The following is a 22,812-nucleotide window of genomic DNA, read 5'->3' on the forward strand; positions in this document are numbered from 1 at the left end:
TCTGTGCTCCTTCCGCTGTCCATACACGTGCCACGTGGTTGCCTAGTAAAGTGGGCGCATGTGTGACATGTGATGTCACACACATGCCCTTACTTGGCAACCAGGGCAATTCCTGATTGATTTCAGCATGAAATTGATTGTGTATCGGCTTGGGGTGTATGGGCAGCCAACAGATTTCTCTCTAATCAGATTCGATTAGAGAGAGATTTGTCTCTTGGTCGAATTTGACCATCATTGTTAGATGTATGGGTACCTTTTAGCAGCACAGATAGTGTGGGTAAGGTAAGAGCTGTTCACAATGAAAGGCTAGTAGATGTCTCCTCCCAGCCTGACTACCGAGACCTCATATGAAAGATTACGGGGCAGTTGGAGGAGTCTGGACAGTTTAAACTGCTTTTATTAGTCTAATGAAGCTGTAATGCTAGGTACACAATATGAGATTTTCTAGCAGATTTACTGGCAGATAGATGATTTCGAACATGTCCAATCTGATTTCCGATAATTTTCTGATCGATTTCCTATTTTTTTTTCATTTACTCCTATCGAAAAATCGATCGGAAATTGATCAGCAATTAGATCGGACATGTTGGAAAAAATCGATCTAACAGTAAATCTGCCAGAAAATCTCATAGTGTATACCTAGCATAAGGCTGGATGCCCACTTGCGATTGCAAAATCTCAAAAAATGCTGAGTGATTTTGCACCTTACAAACAGGCAATTCCGAACCAAGAGGAAAACTATTTTGGGCCATCACTTTCCTCTATTAAATCTCTCCTAAAAATGCTGCAGGTTTTGCATTTGCCATTTCAGCATATCACTCTGTTGGCTCTGCTACAAAGACTTTAATTAGCCATTTAGATGGTCTGTTTGTATTAAGGCATCTTCATGATGTATTTATGCTTGAAAAAAATATCTGTTTTCCCTTTTGATGTTGCATGTATATAAGCTGTCTGTACCACCAGCTTGCAAACTAACAGGATGTAAACCTGACGAAGGCTGCAAGGCCGAAAGCTTGTTCATTCTTATTCATTTGTAGTTAGCCAATAAATGGTATCATCCTGATTTAAAACTTCTTGCTTTTACTGATGGCTAACACGGTACAATACCCTACTGCTTAATTAGCCTAGAGCTTTTGTTATTGCCAACAATTCCAAAGTGTGGCTAAAAGCACTGTATTGAGCCATAGTGCTTAGTGACATACAGTACACACAGCAAGCCAGGTAACAAAAAAAAAAAAGTTATGCAAAAAAATGTTCACATGGTGTGTATATTGCAAATGATGATATTTTCCACTCAGAAGATAATTTGAGGCAGCAGCTTGGGAATGCTTGCTATACAGACAAGATATGGAGAGAATAGAGTCTCTTCATGCTGCAGGAACTTCTATGTTCTAAAAGAAAACAATGGGCATCAGGGGACAGAGATTGGATGGATCACTACTAGGAATGTTAGCAATGTTGGGTGACACCTGTAAGTGCTTTAGATTTCCAGGCAGTTGTTTGGGCCAAGGAAAATCTAAGGTTGGTTTGTAGCTGTTATGTGGAAAAATTCCCCATTCAGATTTCTGCTACGGTGTTTCCCTGAAAATAAGACACTGGCCCATATGCAACTTTATTTTTCTCCTGAGTTTTCTCCTAGGTAATAGTTTTCATCTTCTCTTTATAATAATTTTACAGCACTTTATAGTTGAGAAAGTACCCAAAAGTTTGTGAGAAAGTACTATCAAGATTATTTTGAGTATTTTCTTGCTTGCTGGTTGTTTAAAAGGCATTTTATGGCAAGGTGTGAAAATATCCCTTAGGAGAAAACTCAGGAGAAATAGTGAATTACTTATGGGCCACTGTCTTATATTAATTTTACCTTCAAAATATGTGCTAGGGCTTATTTTCGGGAAGGTCTTATATTTTGTGGGGGTAGCCAGATCCTCTTTAGTCCGATCCCCCTGTATAGCCAGTGTATATAGTCAGAACCCCCATATAGCCAGTGTATATAGTCAGACTCCCCTGTATAGCCAGTGTATATAGTCAGAGCCCCCCCATGCTCGCCTGCTCGCTCAGCCGCTCACCTTACCTAATCTGCTCCTTCTCCTGGCCCCCACCTTAAAGTCTGGATCTCCCTGCAGTTTATGCTGGCATAGTGGTGCGCACATCAGCAGAGACTTGCGGCGAAAGCAGCTACGGTAATGTATCCAGTAATAGCGTAGTCAGGAAGTAAACAGAGGTCACTTCCTGTATAGGGCAGCGCTGTTACTGGATACATTACCGTAGCTGCTTTCGCCGCAAGTCTCCGCTGATGAGCACACTGCTATGCCAGCATAAACTGCAGGAGGATCCAGACTTTAAGGTGGAGGCCAGGAGCGGGAGCAAATTAGGTAAAGCGGGCAGCTGAGCCATACGCTTATCAATTTTTCTTGGTGATTACCAGCCGATCAATCATTAGAACAATTTTTGGCTGAAATTGATCAAACTGGTCAAATTGTACTGGGGGGAGATCTGGATCAGCAGCAGGTCAGGAGTATCAGCAGATCAATGGCCCATAGCATTGCATCGAATACCAAGGAGGAGGAAGTAGATTTTTCTGCATTTTTTCTTTTTGCTGCTTTTTTTTCCCACACTGGAATAGTCCTGTATGTCTGCTTTTCATAATAGTGGCTGTTTTTTGTTCTTGGGCATTTAGGCCCCCTGCAAAGGAAGAATGACACTTTTAAATGAAGTGAAAAAAATGCCATGCTAAAAAACAAATGGGCATGCCTGGATTAGTGGTCTTCTACATGCACAGCTAGTAATTACTGTAAATAAGTCATGTGTGACATAAGATTGTTTTTAAAGTATTATAGAGAATGTGGTTGTTATGAGACATGTTTTACATCTCATGGGCATACCGCAGACTAACCAGGTTCTGGATTTTGATTTGTACATTGGTCAATACCTGTACCTCACAACTATCTATTCTAGAACTATCCAAAGTTCAACCCTTGAACAGGGAACATGTAGTACTGCAACCACTTAAAAATAAAGATTGTTCAAGCAAGTAATTTCAGTACCACAAACTTTACAGAAATATATTTTTAACCATCATTACTTTAAAAAGGCCCTGGGACTTTGGCCTCAATTCACTAAGATCATGCTGGAGATAAGGCAAGAGAAAACTTACCTCCACACAGTGAGAGAGTTATCTTATCTATTCATTCCTTAAGTTACTGCCTCTGTAGTTATTTTCACTCGTAGTTAATTAACAACCTGTCTTTAACTTTAGAATTCTGGAGTTATTTTAAGGATTGAAGAGTTAATGTAAAGAGGAACTCCATCCTAAACAAATATACTGTCATTCAGGGGCAGCACGGTGGCGTAGTGGTTAGCTCTCTCGCCTTGCAGCGCTGGGTCCCTGGTTCGAATCCCAGCCAGGGCACTATCTGCAAAGAGTTTGTATGTTCTCTCCGTGTCTGCGTGGGTTTCCCCTGGGCACTCCGGTTTCCTCCCACATTCCAACAACATACGGATAAGTTTATTGGCTCCCCCTAAAAAATTGGCCCTAGACTACAGTACTTACACTACATAATATAGACATATGGCAATGGTAGGGATTAGATTGTGAGCTCCTTTGAGGGACAGTTAGTGACAAGATATATATATACATTGTACAGAGCTGCGTAATATGTCGGCGCTATATAAATACTAAATAATAATAATAATAATAATAATAATTCAGTTACATTAGTTATGTTAATTAAAATAGGTAATATAATCTCTTACCCACACTGATGAACAGGCAAATGTTTGATTTCATGATGGCAGCCATCTTTTTGGTTGAAAAGAAGTGACAGGAAGCATGAGACACAGTTCCAACAGTCCTGTGTCTTGAGCACCTTTCCCAGTTGCAAGGCAACGTGAATAACAACATAGGTAATCCCATCATGCTCTGCACAGCATCAGGGAAAAAAAGCCCGGGCTTTTTTTCTTCGATGGGTGGAGCTTAGATAAAAATGCAGCTAAAAATGATGCTTTGGTAAGAAAAACAAAGCTCTGATACTGTGAAACTGTTAAAGAAACACCAAGCCTTTTCAGTGCTGCTGAGTAGATTTTTAGTCCGGAGGTTCACTTTAAAGACAGAAGAGTTAACTTTAGGTTTGCCTGAGGTAAAATGTTTCCTGAATACTTACATGCCTCATCAAGATAAATGAATATGTGCAATACAACAGAAGACTCTATAGCTGTGGGATTTGGTTTTAGAGGGTTGTCATCATTGGCCTCAATTCACTAAGCTTATCTCCTGTCTTTAATAACGTTATTAGAGTTATCACCACGATAACTCTAATAACGTTATTAAAGACAGGAGATAAGCTTAGTGAATTGAGGCCAATGATGACAACCCTCTAAAACCAAATCCCACAGCTATAGAGTCTTCTGTTGTATTGCACATATTCATTTATCTTCATCATATGTTTAATCTAGCCTCTATGTAAAAATAGCTTAAAGAGGAACTTCAGCCTAAACAAACATACTGTCATTAAATTACATTAGTTATGTTAATTAAACTAGATAGGTAATATAATCTCTTACCCACCTTGTTTTAAAAGAACAGGCAAATGTTTGATTTCATGAGGGCAGCCATCTTTTTGGTTGAAAGGAGGTGACAGGGAGCATGAGACACAGTTCCAACTGTCCTGTGTGCTGATCACCCCTCCCAGTTGCTAGGCAACGTGAACAACAACATAGAAAATCCCACCATGCTTTGCACAGTATCAGAGGAAAAAAGCCCGGGCAGTTTTCTTTGATGGGGCGGAGCTTAAGCTTTTGCGAAGCTAAAATAAGGCTTGTCTAAGAAAAACAAAGTTCTGATGCTGTGAAACTGTCAAAGAAACACCAAGCCTTTTCAGTGCTGCTGAGTAGATTTTTAGTCTGGAGGTTCACTTTCAGCTAAGTATCAACTGCAACACTTAAAGAGACACTGAAGCGAAAAAAAAAATGATGATATTATGATTTGTATGTGTAGCACAGCTAAGAAATAAAACATTAAGATCAGATACATCAGTGTAATTGTTTCCAGTACAGGAAGAGTTGAGAAACTCCAGTTGTTATTTCTATGCAAACAAGCCATTAAGCTCTCCGACTAAGTTAGTCATGGAGAGGGCTGTTATCTGACTTTTATTATCTCAACTGTTCCTGGACTATTTACTTTTCCTCTGCTAGAGGAGAGGTCATTACTTCACAGACTTCTCTGAAAGACTCATTTTGAATGCTGAGTGTTGTGTAATCTGCACATATAGAATGATGCAATGTTAGAAAAAACACTATATACCTGAAAATAAAAGTATGAGAATATTTTCTTTGCTGCTAATCTTCTATTAATTATTCATAGTACACAACCAATTCACTATATCATATTTTTTTTTTCGCTTCAGTGTCTCTTTAATCACTGGAAACTTCCAATGAACAAAGTTTCCACGATCCTTACACTAAAGAATTTTAGAAATGGGATGTAGACAACAGCAATAGACTGTGAGAAGATTACTCACAATAGGATAATTAAACGAAGAAATATGCAGTGGGAAGTTCCATAGAGTTTAGCTGAAAGATCATTTTAAGATCTGTACACATGAAGGACGTTGGACAAAGTTTTTCGATTTGATCTGTCACGACGGTCTTTCAAAATGTGCAAGCATCATCGTACACCGGCCATATGTGACTGTCCGTTACTGCATTCTCTTTAAAAAATAGTTACACGATAGCGGTTGGAGCGATTGTTCATTTATAATGTTGACACACAAAACTTGTAGTGGGTATGGACCTGCAGATGTCACTATTAATAACAACACAAAACACAATATGATTCCATGTCAATTGTCCCACTGCTTTCCGGCAGGTGTTTGAAATATTCTTCACAGGTCGCCATACTGTAAATGTATGGGGTGGATTTACTTCTACATGTAATGCTTATGCTAACATAGGCTTATTTTTTTTTCAAAACCAAAGATTTTATTGATTTGACAGATACAGTACAGGGAAAATAACGTCATAAAAAATGACATGAAAAGTCAAGTGATACAGTATTAGGCAATAACAGCATTATCAAAAGAAACCAGCAACCAAATACTATAAGATGAGGAAGTACTAGGGTGAGGCGCACCAGCAGAGGAGCTTTCAAGGTCAATGTACATAAAGTTTATAATCTAGATCAGATGTAAATGAGTGCAAACAAGACACCCACGGACTAGGCAGTAGAGAAGCGTTCTTTAAGCTCACCTTCACAGATGCGGGCTACTTACCCAGCATTCCCAAACACTGAGGAATTTAGTGGGGCATTTTCTGCGACTATAAACAAGATTTTATTTTTTTATGTAGTGGAAGGCGGTCTTAACTTTGGACTTCGAGTCATCCAACGTGGGACAGACGGGTCATTCATCTAAAGGCCATGCATTGCTTGGCTGCAAACAGTTTCAATTAAAACATTTTAATGAAATTTAGATAAATCCTCTTCAGTGCTATTTAGAATATAAAGTTTAATGTCCAGAGTATTGAAGAAAAACACAAAGAGGTCCGGGAGCCCAATCTGGTGCAATATTGTTAGTTGGTATGGGTATGTTGAAAGATAATTGAGTATATACTCACAAAGGCGGGTTGCAGCAAGGCAACCACTCGTGTCTGCAGGTGGAGAAATACCGTCTTCACTCGGCCTTTAGTATCCAAGACGGTCGCTTCTCCTTCTAAAAATGGTTCTTTCGTCGAGGAACTCGACTAGACCACCCTCGGTACAAAGTATGTACAAGGGAGTATACTAGGAAAACAGATGGGTAGGAGGCGCCCGGTCTGGATTACGTCGTAAATATCAAATAGTAGCTGAACCAATCTCTATAAAGTATGGGATAATAAAGTTTTTCCTACCTTATAGATGTTTGGTAGTATATAAAACAAGTGGAGGCTTACGAATAAGCAAACGATTTTTTTGGTGCACTTAGACAACGCGTTTCTCGGCTCTCAGCCGCTTCCTCAGGTCAATACAAGTGCCTTTAAGAACAAATGGCAACACTCAGATCACGTTACAACAACATAAGACAATATTAAAATTAATCTAAATGTTAGACAATATAAAGATTAGCCTAAAAATGTTTTTCCATATCTTTATCTAGTCTTAAAAACACTTCATTATAAATTTCTGTTCTAAAACATATGTATATCTTTTTTCTACCGCAAACACACATTTGTATGCCTAGGGCAAGTTACATTAGTTCTGGAGTTAATTGCCTCTCCGAGGTGTCTTGAATCGCAAGGACTGTAGTTTCGGCCAAAAAGAGAAACCCTCATACAGTGCTGGCCCCCACAGGGGGCTGGATACAAAAGTTACATAGTAGTGCAAAATACATGGGCTGTATAGGAACAGTGGAGTAGTATTCCACTCCATCAGTATCAAGAATATACAAGGAACTGAACTAAGACCCCACGAAGGAATACAAAAAAAACATGGACACAATGATAACGTGTGCCTATGACGAAGGAATCATCAGTAAAACAGAAAAAGAATATATCAGTATACAGAATCCACCAGTAGCACCTTTTTATCATCTGCCGAAGATCCACAAATCAGTCACCAACCCACCTGGTCGCCCGATCATAGCTGGAATAGAGTCATTAACATCCCACCTCTCAGAGTTAGTGGCTCTTCATTTACAGCCCCTTGTACACCAACTACCATCCTATCTCAGAGATTCCACCCAACTGTTGGCAGAACTAGAAGGTATTGAATGGAAAAACGCCTATGTGTGGGTGACCCTGGATGTCTGCTCTCTTTACTCGAACATCCACCACCATATTGGACTCCGGGCAGTCTGGCACTATCTTATCTCCAGCACGAAACTACCGATAAAACAGAAATATTTCATCATACAAGCAATAGCTTACATTCTCACCACAACTTCTTTGAATTTATGGGCACAACTTATCTACAGACCAGAGGGATGGCGATGGGGGCGGGGTTTGCCCCTAGCTATGCTAATTTAACAATGGGCCTACTGGAAACACTACTACTAGGCTCAGAGAATCCATTTAACAAAAATATAGTGCTCTATAAGAGATATATATAGATGATTTATTTATCATCTGGGACGGTGACATCTCACTAATTAACACCTTTAAAGACTACCTCAACGGGAATAACTGGGGGATAACCTTCACTTCCAACTACAGTAGAGAAGAAATCGAATACTTGGATATAGTTGTTTATCATGAAGAGTCTCAGATTAAATCTAAAAATCATTTCAAAACAGTGGACTCTAACTCCTATATCAATTTTCATAGCTGCCACCATAAACCCTGGAAAACAAACATACCATATGGTCAGTTCCTAAGAATTAGAAAAAATTGTACAGACATCACAACCTTCAATTCTCAAGCCCAGATTCTCACAGAAAAATTTAAAGAAAAAAATTTCCCTAAGAAACTCGTGAAAGAAGCAAAAAGAAAAGCAAAGATGGCGGATAGAGATGAAATCTTAAAGAGACCAATAAAACAGAAACAGAAAATAGGACAGACAAATAATGAAGTGGTACCAAGCTTCATAACACGATATTCCAACAACCATCGATCGATAAAAAACATATTGAACAAACATTGGTCTCTTTTGATGAACGACGCATTCCTCAAAATGGACATCACCAACAAACCTAAACAAGTATTTCGTCGTGCCAGGACTTTGAAGAACATGTTGGCACCGAGTAGAATAAAGACCGAGACTGCAACAGGAATCCCAAGACTAGACGCCACACAGGGCAGCAGACCATGTATGAAACCACGTTGTCTATGCTGCGCTCAACTCCAAATGGATCAAAAAAGTTTCATATCCTCATCAACTAAGATTACATTTACCATCCAGAACCCAATGAACTGCTCGAGTGACTTTATCATATACCTGATCACTTGCCCATGTGGGATCCAATATGTGGGTAGAACTACGCAACCCCTGAGAACACGATGGGGACAACACAAAAGAAATATCCAAAAAGGCTTTTTAAAACACGGTCTTTCACGACATTACAGATATTGTCACAACTAGTCCATAGATGGAACTACGGTCTGTCCGATTGAACGAATCGGGGAAAATACCCCGAACAGACACAGTGTACTAAAAGCCAGAGAGATGTACTGGATTTTCCAGCTAAACACTTTACAACCAGATGGTTTAAACATATGTTTAGAACATAATCTGTGAAAAATAAAGACCTAATCTATCGATCTTAATCGATGGGGACCGATATTCTAGGCCACTTACACTAAAAGGATATAATTAGCGAGTCCCACTCATTCAAGCAAAACATCAACAGTGTTTATCCTCCTATGGGCATTGTCATCTCCTATATATCTGTTATGGATAATCTGTGGATACCTTTATGGGAGATCCTACATAGTTGGTTAGGATCACACATGTAGTATAAGAATATCACACACACAATTGATGTAGACACCTCTATACATAGGTACATAGAAAAAGTCCTTGCTAAACTGACCCATAAGAGTCCACCTACCACTCATGATAATGATCCCCACTCTATCTGTATGTTTAGTTCAATACAAATTTTATGTATATTAGTTCATCTGTGTTACTTTTCAAATAGTCTGTTTTACCAATGGTTTTATTAATGCTTTTATATAGATAGGCTAAACTATCTTCACTGAGGAAGTGCATGGAATTCCAACTATACACAGGGACAAACAAAGAATATTACAGCTGTAGATCAGAGCACAATCTAATGCCTTACTACCTCTGACCTGCAGAGGGCTATGTTAGCCCTAGAAAAAGGACTCATATGTTTTTTATAGTTCATAACTTTTTCACAATTATCCTCAAGTCATATGATATCTCTAAGCACATTTCCCCTTTCCAATTATCATTATTCCCTTATTCCCCATAAAAACAATTAAAACTGGCCACAAAATTTTTTTTTAGCCTCGTTGTTTTATATATTTTTAAATGCTTCAGGCCACTTCCAATATGGCCGCTACATTGTACCAGACCCCATACTTTAGTAAGACGGCCGCCAGCATTTTCTTATACATATTGCCACTCCCAATATGGCCACTGCATTAGATCCTATTACAGACTACACCAAGATGGCCGCCTGTACCACGCCTAGCTCCATAGTACCGTAGCCCTAGCAGGCCACCGTCCCCAATGGAGTATGCGGGACGTAATGACGTCACCGCACTGCTCCACACCCCACCCAGAGGAGGACGAGAGACTAGTTTTTAAAAACAAGTTCTCTATAGCGGCAGCATACTTGGCGCCCGGAATCTCGTTCCTAACACTGCACAGGTATGTCTTTATCTATACCGCACCCCGACCCCGTACCAACTTTTTAATCTAGTTAGCACCTGACAGCATTTAGCAGCACGGTCGGCGCTTGTATGTTCAGGTATATAATGTTGTTAAAAGGGTATTTAGCAGCTCCTCCGCCCCCGTCCACCTTTGATATATAGCCCTCAATGCTACTAGGAAGCACTAGTTATAGGGCCCATTACACAACTAAGAGTAGCTTACCCATTAGGGACTTCTTCATGCGCCATCAGTAGCCCATGGTACTCACCATATGGGCAATGGTTGCCGTACAGGGCTTACAGTGCAAGAATACTACTCCACTGTTCCTATACAGCCCATGTATTTTGCACTACTATGTAACTTTTGTATCCAGCCCCCTGTGGGGGCCAGCACTGTATGAGGGTTTCTCTTTTTGGCCGAAACTACAGTCCTTGCGATTCAAGACACCTCGGAGAGGCAATTAACTCCAGAACTAATGTAACTTGCCCTAGGCATACAAATGTGTGTTTGCGGTAGAAAAAAGATATACATATGTTTTAGAACAGAAATTTATAATGAAGTGTTTTTAAGACAAGATAAAGATATGGAAAAACATTTTTAGGCTAATCTTTATATTGTCTAACATTTAGATTAATTTTAATATTGTCTTATGTTGTTGTAACGTGATCTGAGTGTTGCCATTTGTTCTTAAAGGCACTTGTATTGACCTGAGGAAGCGGCTGAGAGCCGAGAAACGCGTTGTCTAAGTGCACCAATAAAATCGTTTGCTTATTCGTAAGCCTCCACTTGTTTTATATACTACCAAACATCTATAAGGTAGGAAAAACTTTATTATCCCATACTTTATAGAGATTGGTTCAGCTACTATTTGATATTTACGACGTAATCCAGACCGGGCACCTCCTACCCATCTGTTTTCCTAATGTCCAGAGTAGTGGGGAAGCCCATTTGATCATGTTGAAAGTTTACAACCGGTTTCCAAAAGCTTGCTACAGGTGGGCAATGCCACAGCATATGAAGAAAAGATGGACGCTGAAATATTCATTTGGGACAGCTGGCTGAGGCCGAAGGTGAGTATTTAATTAATTGTGAAGGAAGTAAATAGCTTTGATGGATTACATAAAGGTGAGGCTGTCATGAACACAGGGAGAAACAATTCTTAGTGTAAAGAGACAATGCTCCCATTCCGCCTCATCCACTTGTACACCTTCCCTTATATAGCTGCGTGCTATATAAAAAGAGAGAACCAATATGGTGATGCTGTATAAAAAGAGATTATAAGGTACCATAGGCTTATTTAATTTACCATAGGGAACGCAAAATGTATATTGAAAACAAGAGACTTCCAGGATATACTTTATTTTTCGCATTACTTGTGTATGGCCACAGCTATGATTGCTGAGACAATGACAGGAGTTTTCTTGAGGCTAAGCAAACACTGCACTAAAAAGTGTACACATTTCACCAACTAGCTTTAGATAATAAAAGACTGAACTGGTGTTAAAAACATCCCAGTAAAGAGGTATTCTTTCCTATCGCCATTACTAATATTGTACCAGCTGCTGTTTGTAAGACAAAGTCTATATTTACCCTGGTATATAGCATGCTAATCACTAAAAAACATGAAACAATCTGGAGTGTAAATAAGAGGATTTATGGATGATTTAGGCTCCCTGGGAAGTGGAGAGACATATTGGACAAACACAATAATGTCCTACTTTGGTTGAAAATAAGATAAGTCAATTGGGCTGGTGGTGAAGCCAGGATGTGATGGAATGAGTGTGTCTGACTGGTGAGGGGCACTCAAGATTACTGAAACATCAAGATTACTAAACATCAATGTAAACAGGACCTGTCACTAGGGAAAACGTCAATGCTCCGTGTTTTTCCCAGAATTTTTTTCCAGCCGGGTGGCATGAAAAATTAGCCAGGTGGGGAGAGATGAGAAAATGCAGGGCTGGCGCTTCTCTGCACAATTCTGCTTACAGCAGAGTTAGGTGGTGAGCCGACGACAGCCAGGTGCTCACCAAATCTAGCCGGGTGGAGCACCTGGCTAAAAGAGCCTGGGGAGAACACTGATGCTACCAAATCCATTGTGAAAGTGTTTTTCTTGCTATAAATAAAGATAATGGGCTTGATGCACATTAAGGTGCCCATACGTCAGGTGATATGGGCAGATTGACCAAGAGAAGACAGATCTCTCTCTGATCAAAGAGAGATCTGTTGCTTGTCCAAACACCACAGGCTGATTGCCAATCGATTTCATGCAGAAATCGGTCAGGAATTGGCCTTGTGATGCTGCATCTGCTGATCCGACGCTGCCCCCCAATGTAAAATGTTCCCCTCCCCCAGTGCAGTATAGTTTACCTGTCTGTGTCCGCCGCTTGCTCCAGGCTCTGTCCCCAATCCACATAGATGCGCCCCACTTTATGGCAGCGGGCATCAGGGGGGCACATTTTACATTAGGGGAGACAGTGCCGGTTGTTTTATCATGTTTGATGCTTGTACTGATATGAAGTCATGTAAGGAAGCTTGGAAGAGGCAGGATCATTTTATGTGTGACCTCTTTAGAGACCACTTGAAAAAGAAAAAAAAAAAAAGGTTGTTTTTAAAGGATACCCGAAGTGACGTGTGACATGATGATAGACGTTTATGTACAGTGCCAAGCACAATAATAACTATGCTGTGTTCCTTTTTTTTTCTTTCTCTGCCTGAAAGAGTTAAATATCGGGTATGTAAGTGGCTGACTCAGTCCTGACTCAGACAGGAAGTGACTACAGTGTGACCCTCGCTGATAAAAAATTCCAACTATAAAACATTTTCCTAGCAGAAAATGGCTTCTGAGAGCAGGAAAGAGATAAAAAGGGTCAATAGTTCATAGATTTTTAGCTCTGACATACTTCAATCAATGCGTAATTGAGCAAAAACAATTAAACAGTTAAAACTTAAAAAGTAGATTTAAACATAAAATAAAACTGTGGAATATCTTAAAAAGTCATTTTTAGGAGAAGGAAGATAGATACAATCATTTGTTTCACTAGTTTATTTTCGCTTCGGGTGTCCTTTAAGCTAGCCATAGGCCAAACATGTTACAATTTTTTTCATTTTAATTCATTGATTCAATTAAAATAATGCAATTTTTGTTGATTGAAACTTCTAAGAAAGTAGTTTGAGGTACCACACGTGTGTTAGAGATTGCCACAATTTTGTTAAAAAAAAAAAAGATTGTACATGATGAAAAAGTTGGTTGGATTGGAAAACATTTCACTCAGGAGAATTGGAATGTATGAATATAAAGAGGCAGAAAAAGATCTGGCACTATAGCTTTTAATGTAGCAAAAAATAAACAGTGCTTGAATTCTTGTGGTTTCAAAAAGACACATCTTACAATGCAAGATCGTGATTGATCAGTGTGACATTGATAAGTGACAGCAGCACATAGTTTGATGCTAACCTGAGTGTCAGGGAGGTAGCAGGTGTGGGTGCCAATGGGTGCACGGCCTTACGCCGTTTCGCAGGGCTAACGCCAAGCTTCTTCCGAGGAGTGCACAATGTGACTGGGTGGAAATCGGGGATAAATCTCCATCTCCCTGCCCCCATCTGTTGCACCCCCACCCCGCTTCAGGCATAGGGATATTTAGCTAATGTAGCTTACTTATGAGAGAATACTCCCATTCGCTGCCGGTGTGCACTGAGTCAACCCCAGTATCTGTCATATCAGGCTGGGACGGCCCATGTTGCCATGGCAGCAACCCTATATACGCTGTTATCCACAGCGCATTCTATTTGCGCCACTCACAGCGTATCCGCACTGCCATTGGCCACGTTAATGCAGCGTCATATGACGTGCATACGTGACCTCTCCATATGGCAATGCGGGTTTCCGCCCTTAGCTCAAAGCGGGACTGGAGACCAATCAGAAAGCGAGGGCGGGGCCAGTATAGCGGACCGGAAGGGCGTCACGAACAGACGCGCGTTTATCCCCGATTTCCACCCAGTCACATTGTGCACTCCTCGGAAGAAGCTTGGCGTTAGCCCTGCGAAACGGCGTAAGGCCGTGCACCCATTGGCACCCACACCTGCTACCTCCCTGACACTCAGGTTAGCATCAAACTATGTGCTGCTGTCACTTATCAATGTCACACTGATCAATCACGATCTTGCATTTTAAGATGTGTCTTTTTGAAACCACAAGAATTCAAGCACTGTTTATTTTTTGCTACATTAAAAGCTATAGTGCCAGATCTTTTTCTGCCTCTTTATATTCATGTATTTGACTACTCTTTTGATCTTGAGCACATAGTCTGCCTGAGTATTTGCCACCGGCTTTCTACAGTATACCCCGAGTGCCTGCCAACTCTCCATATAACATTAGAATTGGAATGTATATGGCCATCTATATGCTGCTTGATGTGGCAAAAAGATCGATCCCTCTCAAATCACAATCTGAATCCTTCCACACAATGCATAATAGTAAATACTCCTGAATGTGCGATTCGTATTTATTGCAAAAGCAGTAGAATGTTAAAGCATCTGACATTTATTTAAGCTTGCAAAAGAATGTTTCTCCTCCGAATGTCCATTGTATATAAGCTGTGCAAATTTGGACAGAGGCGCCAGGCAGGTTAAAATGATCTAAAAACAACTAAAAAGGAGTACAGGTGGACGCATTGCCACTATTGGACCTTTTTGAGCTTGCACTCCTTGCCTGATGAAGCGGGTTATACCTGCGAAACGCGTTGCGGAGTGCCAAAATAAATTGTTATTTGCGATTTGAACAATCTCGATTGTCCATCATTTCAGGAGGTAAGTCCATCTGTACTCCTCCTTTTTAGTTGTTTTTAGATCATTTTAACCTGCCTGGCGCCTCTGTCCAAATTTGCACAGTATATAGTCCACCTTGGTTGGAGGGGACTGTCCCCTTCTTTCTATCTACAGAGAGCGACTTTTTAAACCTGAGTGGGGTCAGGTTCTAATGCTCCCCACCTGCATTTCAAGTGGTTGCCTATGTGGTAACCCGTGTTTGTGAGTATATCCACATCTGTCAATTATTTTGCCAACAATTGTTAGACTTACTGCACTATATTGGGCTCTCGGGGTTTTTTTTTTGTTTCAAGTGCATTGTATATAAGCTGTGTGTTTTGACATTTTGGTAATATACAGGAACTAAGTCTGAAGAAGGCTTATTAGCCGAAAGTTTACTTTTTATTTAAAACCAGAGGAAAGAATGGTCAAATTACAGCACCATCTGTTAGTACATGAATTACAGCTTTATTTCAAGATATTACAACCACATAAAACCATTTCACAACAGGAATAATATACCTCCTCTTTTTAGCAATCCTTATCAAAGTATAAATATATATATATCATATCCACGGTTCAATAAGAACCGCTTCAATTATAGAACCCAGGTTCAAAGCGCATAAATTAGGAGGTAATGAAATCATTATAGCTAAAAAAAAAGTGCTTAGTCCAAACAGTGAAAAAACATTTTGTGCAAAAGGGAAATCACCAAGTACATATAATCCTTAGGCCGGCTTCACACTGCATATTGGCATCTGCGGTGCAGTGGGACTGCCAAAAACAGGCCTTCGTGTAATACCGCATTACTATGCAGTATTCCCCTTCTGGCATCCGGCCAAACGGGAAGTGACACACACTTGCGCTCACTTCCTGTTTCGTGTATATGGAAGTGCACAGAAGCTTATTGTAAAAATACGCTTCCGTGCATGCACATCGCCGCACTGCCGCCACCAACATTTTTAAAATCCCTGTGTTGCCATACACTTACATGATTTCCAGTCTGCCGCATGTCAGCCCAGGTATTCGTGGCAACATAGTAATGGAAGCGCGTCAAAATGAGCACTGGTAATATGAAAGCACCCATAGACTTTCAATGCCCTGCGGTAGCAGTGCGGTGAATTACCACGACGTACCATGCCAGTGTGAAAGGGCCCTAAAACATACAACCTAAACCTACTAAAGTGCATATCTAAATGGAGCCACTTGTGTTCCTCAGCCACTGCTCGGGTTTCCGCTGTTGCTGCCTTCATGGACAAGCGCTGCAACACAGATGGGAGCCCCTGCAGAAGCACACTACTACTTCTCATTGGTCTGAAACAAACCAGTAGGAATCATTCCTCCCTACACACAGTGCAGACATGCACACAAAAGACACACCATAAACATGCAATCCAATCCAAAAAAGATTTATTGGCAGGACCAAATACATTGAGTATTTCCAAAGTAAAGCGTTATTAGCGTTAGCATGGGAGGGGGTGGTTGTGGGATTAACGGCATGGGGAGGGTATAGGTGACAGTATAAGGGGTATATAGACCATAGGGGTTTGAAGAGTATAGGGTTCAGTATAAGGAGTATACAGTCCATAAGGTACCATGTTCCTTTAAGTTGGTGGCAGGCAGCATCATAATGGGCCGCTATTTGTACCATTCTTTTCCTCCAATAGGATGTAGAGTCTCCTGTTCTCATCTGTGAAGGTGAAATCCAGGATGTGGGTGGAGAGTCTATGGAAGTGGGCAGTCCTCATATTTGCTGCAGTGTAATGTAGCAGGAAGTGGGCCCTAATCCTCCAGGGCCCCCTGGTCACATTGCCAGCACAGTCTCTCCTCTTGCAGCTTCCAGGTCTGTTTGTACCGCCCTGTCTCTATATCCAGGCTGTGGGCGCTCAGATGGTACAGGCTCAGGGTCTGTCTGTCTTTGGGGTAGTGTAGCCTCACGGGTCCATTGTGTACTCTCTCTGCAGTGATTGGTAGACAGTGAGTTTCTGGAAGTTCTTTATGTCGCTCCTCCATTCCTCTAGGTATCACGCCTTGCAGCTTTCTACAGTCCCTTTTATTTGGGCTTTTGTCGGGCTGTATTGGGGATCCTGGCTAGATGCACTGCTGACGCTTTGCTTTAGGGAACATGGAGTGGCCTGGGCCCCATGTTCCAGCGAGGATAGCTTTATTCTTTCTTTTATGTCCAGCACCATGATCAGTGTGTCCAGTGGGTTCTGGAAATCCTTGATTGTCTTTTTCTATTTTTCTTCAGTTTTCGGAGCTACAGTATTTGTTTCTTTTCTGGGGTTTGGACATATTCTGGGATGTCTTTGTAGAGGTCTCTGCAGTAGTGGAGCCAGATGTGGCCATTTTTTTATCTGGAGAGGGTTTTTCTTGGGCTTTGTGCCAATATGGTTCCATGTCTCCTAGAATAAGTTGCTCTGGAGGGAGTGCTCCAGCTGTTGGAGTTTGTGGGAGATGTGGCTCTGTTTTTTTTCCATCTGAGGACACCTTTGTATTGCCCCTGTAGGTGGTCATGGGCTTCCCTTAGTTCCTGGTTGTTGGGGTCTCTGTGCTTTTAGTTGGAGGCTGGCCTTAGAGAATTACGTAGAACCTTGCATTCACTGTCAAACCATTTTTGGGACTGTTTATTGGTGGGTCTCTTGAGATTGGTCTGCTTGAAGCCTGCTAGTTCTACCATAGTATATAAGATGTTATTGAAGTCCTTCACTGTGAGGTTGACACCTTGTTGATTTGATTCGTATGGGTTGAGATAAAAGTTTGCCAACAGTTCTTGGATTATGGCTGTGTTGGCCATGTTGGTGGATTCAGTGGCAGACCATTAGGCCATTTGAATGATGGTGGCAGCTTGTATTGACTGGTCTGGTGGGACTGCTGTGTGGTTGACTCATTGGTGGATTTCAGTTATAGCAGTATTTGGTTGTGGTCTGATATTTATGTTTCAGGGGTGACTATAAGGACATTGATGTTCATGGGGGCTGTGTCTGTGATGGCATAGTCTACAATACTGCTGCCCACATGGTTGTTCATAAAGTTAGAGAAACCGAGAGCCCAATATAGTGTAGTATGTTCAGCATAAATATAGTAAAGATAATTAGTGAGAAGAGTATACTCACAAACGTGGGTTACCACAAAGGCAACCACTGTATAGGCAAGTGAGGAGATTAGACCTGTCCTCACTCAGGATTAAGAAGTCGCTCTCTGTAGATCAGAAAAGGGGTAGATCACTCCTCCACCAGGGGTGGACATGGTACAGCAAAAGGAGAACAGAGGCGCCAGCAGGGTAAAAGTGGATAAAACCTTTAAAATTTGCTTGGAGGAAGCGGTGCATTTACCTCCATAAAGCAGACACGAAAGACTGTCTGTATAATAGTAATCACATTTATTATTTAGTACCCCAAAAGTGCAATGCATTTCGCAGGCCACACCCGCTTCATCAGGCAATAAACGTGGGGACAAACAGAATTTCAGCAGTAGCAGGAGTAGCGCCTCAGTGAGGACCCCAAGCGCAGCCCTTAAAGGGATCTAAGCAGCTCCTGGCTTCAAATAGCTGAAATGGCTGGCATATTTCAGAAGTTCAACCCCCTGCTACTTTTCCACTGCCATTATCCAGGCTAGGTGTGAAATTCTTTAAAGAGGAACTGTAACGACAAAACGTCCCCTGGGGGGTACTCACCTCTCGTGGGGGAAGCCTCCGGATCCTAATGAGGCTTCCCACGCCGTCCTCCATCCGTCAGGGGTCTCGCTGCAGCCCTCCGTGCAGCGGTGACGTAATATTTACCTTCCTGGCTCCTGCGCAGGCGCTCTGACGGCTGTCGGCTCCGAAGTAGGCGGAAATACCCGATCGCCGTCGGGTCTGCTCTACTGCGCATGCGCAAGTTTCCGGCGCCTGCGCAGTAGAGCGGACCCGACGGAGATCGGGTATTTCCGTCTATTTCCGTGCCGAAAGCAGCCACAGCGCCCCCGCTGGAGCCAGCAAAGGTAAATATTGAAGCTACAGTCGGCTCTGTCGCCGGCTGTTCGGAGGGCTGCAGCGAGACCCCCATGGGACAGAGGACGGCGTGGGAAGCCTCATTAGGATCCGGAGGCTTCCCCCACCCGAGGTGAGTACCCCCCAGGGGAGGTTTTTGTTGTTACAGAGTCTCTTTAAGTGTGACTAATGTTTTCTGTTTGAAGTACAATGGAGAAGACTCAGGGTTTGTTTGTGGTCATTTAAGTCTAATGAGGTGATTTCTTATCTGCCTTCCATCATCTGTTGCTCTGTGTCCTCAAGTCCTTTCAGGGACAGAAGAGGTGCCTATTTTAACCCTTAAATGTAAAAAGATGAGGTAAAATGATTTTTTTTTTTTTTATTTTAATAAACGACATTTTTAGAATGCATTTTTAATTAGCTATAGAGCTGCCCTGGGTGTTAAAAATGATGCTCGGTTCACTTTAACTTTGCTGGATAGACTTATACTTGAGTAATTAACAAATTCCAGCTTAAAGAGACACTGAAGCGAAAAAAAAATTATGATATTATGATTTGTATGTGTAGTACAGCTAAGAAATAAAACATTAAGATCAGATACATCAGTCTAATTGTTTCCAGTACAGGAAGAGTTGAGAAACTCCAGTTGTTATCTCTATGCAAACAAGCCATTAAGCTCTCCGACTAAGGCCCCATACACACATCAGACCATAGTCTTTTGAAAATGAAAGATCACAGACCAATCTTACCACCCTTCCTGTAGTATGAGAGCCATACTCTACACAGTCTTTTCTATGGAGCTGAACTCCACATCAGAAAAAAATCTTTGCAAGATGCTGCACACACAGATGCTGTACAGACACAAAAGATCAGTATCTGCAAAAGATCTGTTCCTGCCAAAAATCCATTCCTGCAAATTGCAATAATAGTCTATGAGATCAGCAGATCATCATACACACATGATTTAACTGACATTCATCTGCAGATCAGATCCACCAGGATGGATTTTCAGATCTGCAGATGATTGCTTGATCTGCAGATGAATGTCAGTTAAATCATGTGTGTATGATGATCTGCAGATCTCATAGACTATCATTGCAATTTACAGGAATGGATTTTTGGCAGGAACAGATCTTTTGCAGATACTGATCTTTTGTGTCTGTACAGCATCTGTGTGTGCAGCATCTTGCAGAGATTTTTTTCTGATGTGGAGTTCAGCTCCATAGAAAAGACTGTGTAGAGTATGGCTCTCATACTACATGGAAGGGGGTAAGATTGGTCTGTGATCTTTCATTTTCCAAAGACTATGGTCTGATGTGTGTATGAGCCTTAAGTCATAAGCCTCATCTACATGGGTAGATGAGGCTCCGATGTGCCTTATCAATCGAGCCGCTGATGCGGCTCGATTGATAAGATCCGACAGGACGGATCTTGCTTCCGCCGATTCCCTGCTCGCTCCCCGTGAGGGGACAATGGCAGGGAATCGAGCAGAAGATAAGCGGGGACGAGCGGGGAATCGAATCCGGCGCACGCGCGGCGAGCGGGGACGCGGCGGGTACGCGCGGGGACGTGGAAGAGGCGATCCGGCGGCTAATCGAGCCGTCGGATCGCTACAACATCCCATAGTGTAGACGGGGCTTTAGTCGTGGAGAGGGCTGTTATCTGACTTTTATTATCTCAACTGTAAGTGAACTGTTTACTTTTTCTCTGCTAGAGGAGAGGTCATTACTTCAGGGCCCTTTCACACTAGAGGACTTTTTCGGCGTTTTAACGCCACGGCCAAAGTGAGCGTTTTCCAGGGTAAAATGAAAGTCCATAGACTTTCATTTTACCTTTCACATCTAACGCCGCGTTTTAGAGCGTTGCGTTTCAACGCTCCCAGGCGCTTTTTCTGGGCCTACCGCGGCGTTTCTTATTACAATTGATAGTGATGTATTGGCGTTAAAATGCATTCAAAACGCCTGCAGCCAAAACGCAGCGTTTTAGCCTTTTACCGCTGCCTTTAGTGTGAAAGAGTCCTCACAGACTGCTCTGAAAGACTCATTTTGAATGCTGAGTGTTGTGTAATCTGCACATATTATAGAATGATGCAATGTTAGAAAAAACACTATATACCTGAAAATAAAAGTATGAGAATATTTTCTTTGCTGCTAATCTTCTAGTAATTATTCATAGTACACAACCAATTCACTATATCATATTTTTTTTTTGCTTCAGTGTCTCTTTAAGAGGGACAAATATTGGGGTCCACTAATACATGAGGTTGACTTGTATCAAAGTATATACGGTATGTCAGGTTTCAAGGGGAATCTGGTGGGGGGGGGGGGGGGGGGGGGATATATGCAGCATATACAGTTGTGTTCAAAAGTATTCAACCCCCACTGAAATTGAGTGTTTTGGCCAGTTTGACATTGATTTTGATCATTTCAGTCATCTTGTTTACAATTAAATCAAAGAGGCACTTGTAAGTCAGACAAATATAACATAACATTTATAATGAAATAACCACAAATGTATTTTCTGTGCTCACATCATTATCAGTTGTATTCAACCCCAAGTGACATTCATTCTTAGTACTTAGTACAACATCCTTTTCCAGTTATAACAGCTTTTAAACGTGAAGCATAGCTTGACACAAGTGTCTTGCAGCGATCTAAGGGTATCTTAGCCCATTCTTCATGGGCAAAAGCCTCCAGTTCAGTCACATTCTTAGGCTTGCGCGCTGCAACTGCTTTCTGTAAGTCCCACCAGAGGTTCTCAATTGGATTTAAGTCTGGTGACTGCGATGGCCACTTCAAAATGTTTCAGCATTTTAATCTGCAACCATGCTCTAGTAGACTTGGAGGTATGCTTGGGATCATTGTCCTGTTGAAAGGTCCAACGTCTCCCAAGCCTCAGGTTTGTGACGGACTGCATCACATTTTCATCCAATATCTCCTGGTACTGAAGAGAATTTAATGGCACCTTGCACACGCTGAAGCTTTCCTGTACCTGCAGAAGCAAAACAGCCCCAAAGCATGATTGACCCCCCCCCCCCCCGCTATGCTTCACAGTAGGCAAGGTGTTCTTTTCTTCATAGGCCTTGTTCTTCCTCCTCCAAACATAGCGTTGATCCATGGGCCCAAACAATTCTAATTTTGTTTAATTAGTCAACAGAACACTAACCCAAAACTTTTGTGGTTTGTCCACATGACTTTTGGCTTACTGCAGTCGACTCTTCTTATTCTTTGGAGACAGCAAGGGGTTGCGCCTGGGAGTTCTGGCATGGAGGCCTTCATTACGCAGTGTGCGTCTTATTGTCTGAGCTGAAACTTTAGTACCCGGATCTGACAAATCTTTTTTCAGTTCCTCAGCAGTCACACAGGGATTTTTCTCCACTTTGCGCTTCAGGTAGTGCACAGCAGTCAAAGTCAGCATCTTCTTTCTGCCACGACCAGGTAGCATTTCAACAGTGCTCTATGCCTTGAATTTGCGAATGATGCTTTCTATGGTGTCTCTTGGTATGTTTAACATCTTTGCAATCTTCTTATAGCCATTGCCCTTCCTGTGAAGAGAAATCACCTCTTCTCTTCTCTTCCTGGACCATTCTCTTGACTTCACCATGTTTGTAAACACACCAGTAAATGTCTAGAAGGAGCTGAGTATCACAGTCATTTTAAATCTGCCTAATTGGTGCTTATTATGCTTGATTGCTGCTCGTTAACATCCACAGGTGTTTTCAATACCTGATCGA

The 22,812-nt window shown here is 41.6% G+C and overlaps 1 protein-coding gene across 7 annotated transcripts in view; it reads left to right on the forward strand.

Moving 5' to 3' along the window:
* FAM118B (family with sequence similarity 118 member B) overlaps positions 1-22,812 on the forward strand; it is a 167,643-nt gene that overhangs the window by 11,558 nt on the left and 133,273 nt on the right. Inside the window, exon 1 of one of the 7 annotated variants that reach the window (XM_068240308.1) lies at positions 11,092-11,122. The exons of the other annotated variants lie outside the window; for them this stretch is intronic. The gene's annotated coding sequence lies outside the window, so the exon portion shown is untranslated. Of the gene's footprint in view, positions 1-11,091; positions 11,123-22,812 lie in introns of those variants that run through there. 7 annotated transcript variants of the gene reach the window in all.

Source organism: Hyperolius riggenbachi, chromosome 6 (genome assembly GCF_040937935.1).
Source record: "Hyperolius riggenbachi isolate aHypRig1 chromosome 6, aHypRig1.pri, whole genome shotgun sequence".
Classification (NCBI taxonomy): Eukaryota; Metazoa; Chordata; class Amphibia; order Anura; family Hyperoliidae; genus Hyperolius; species Hyperolius riggenbachi.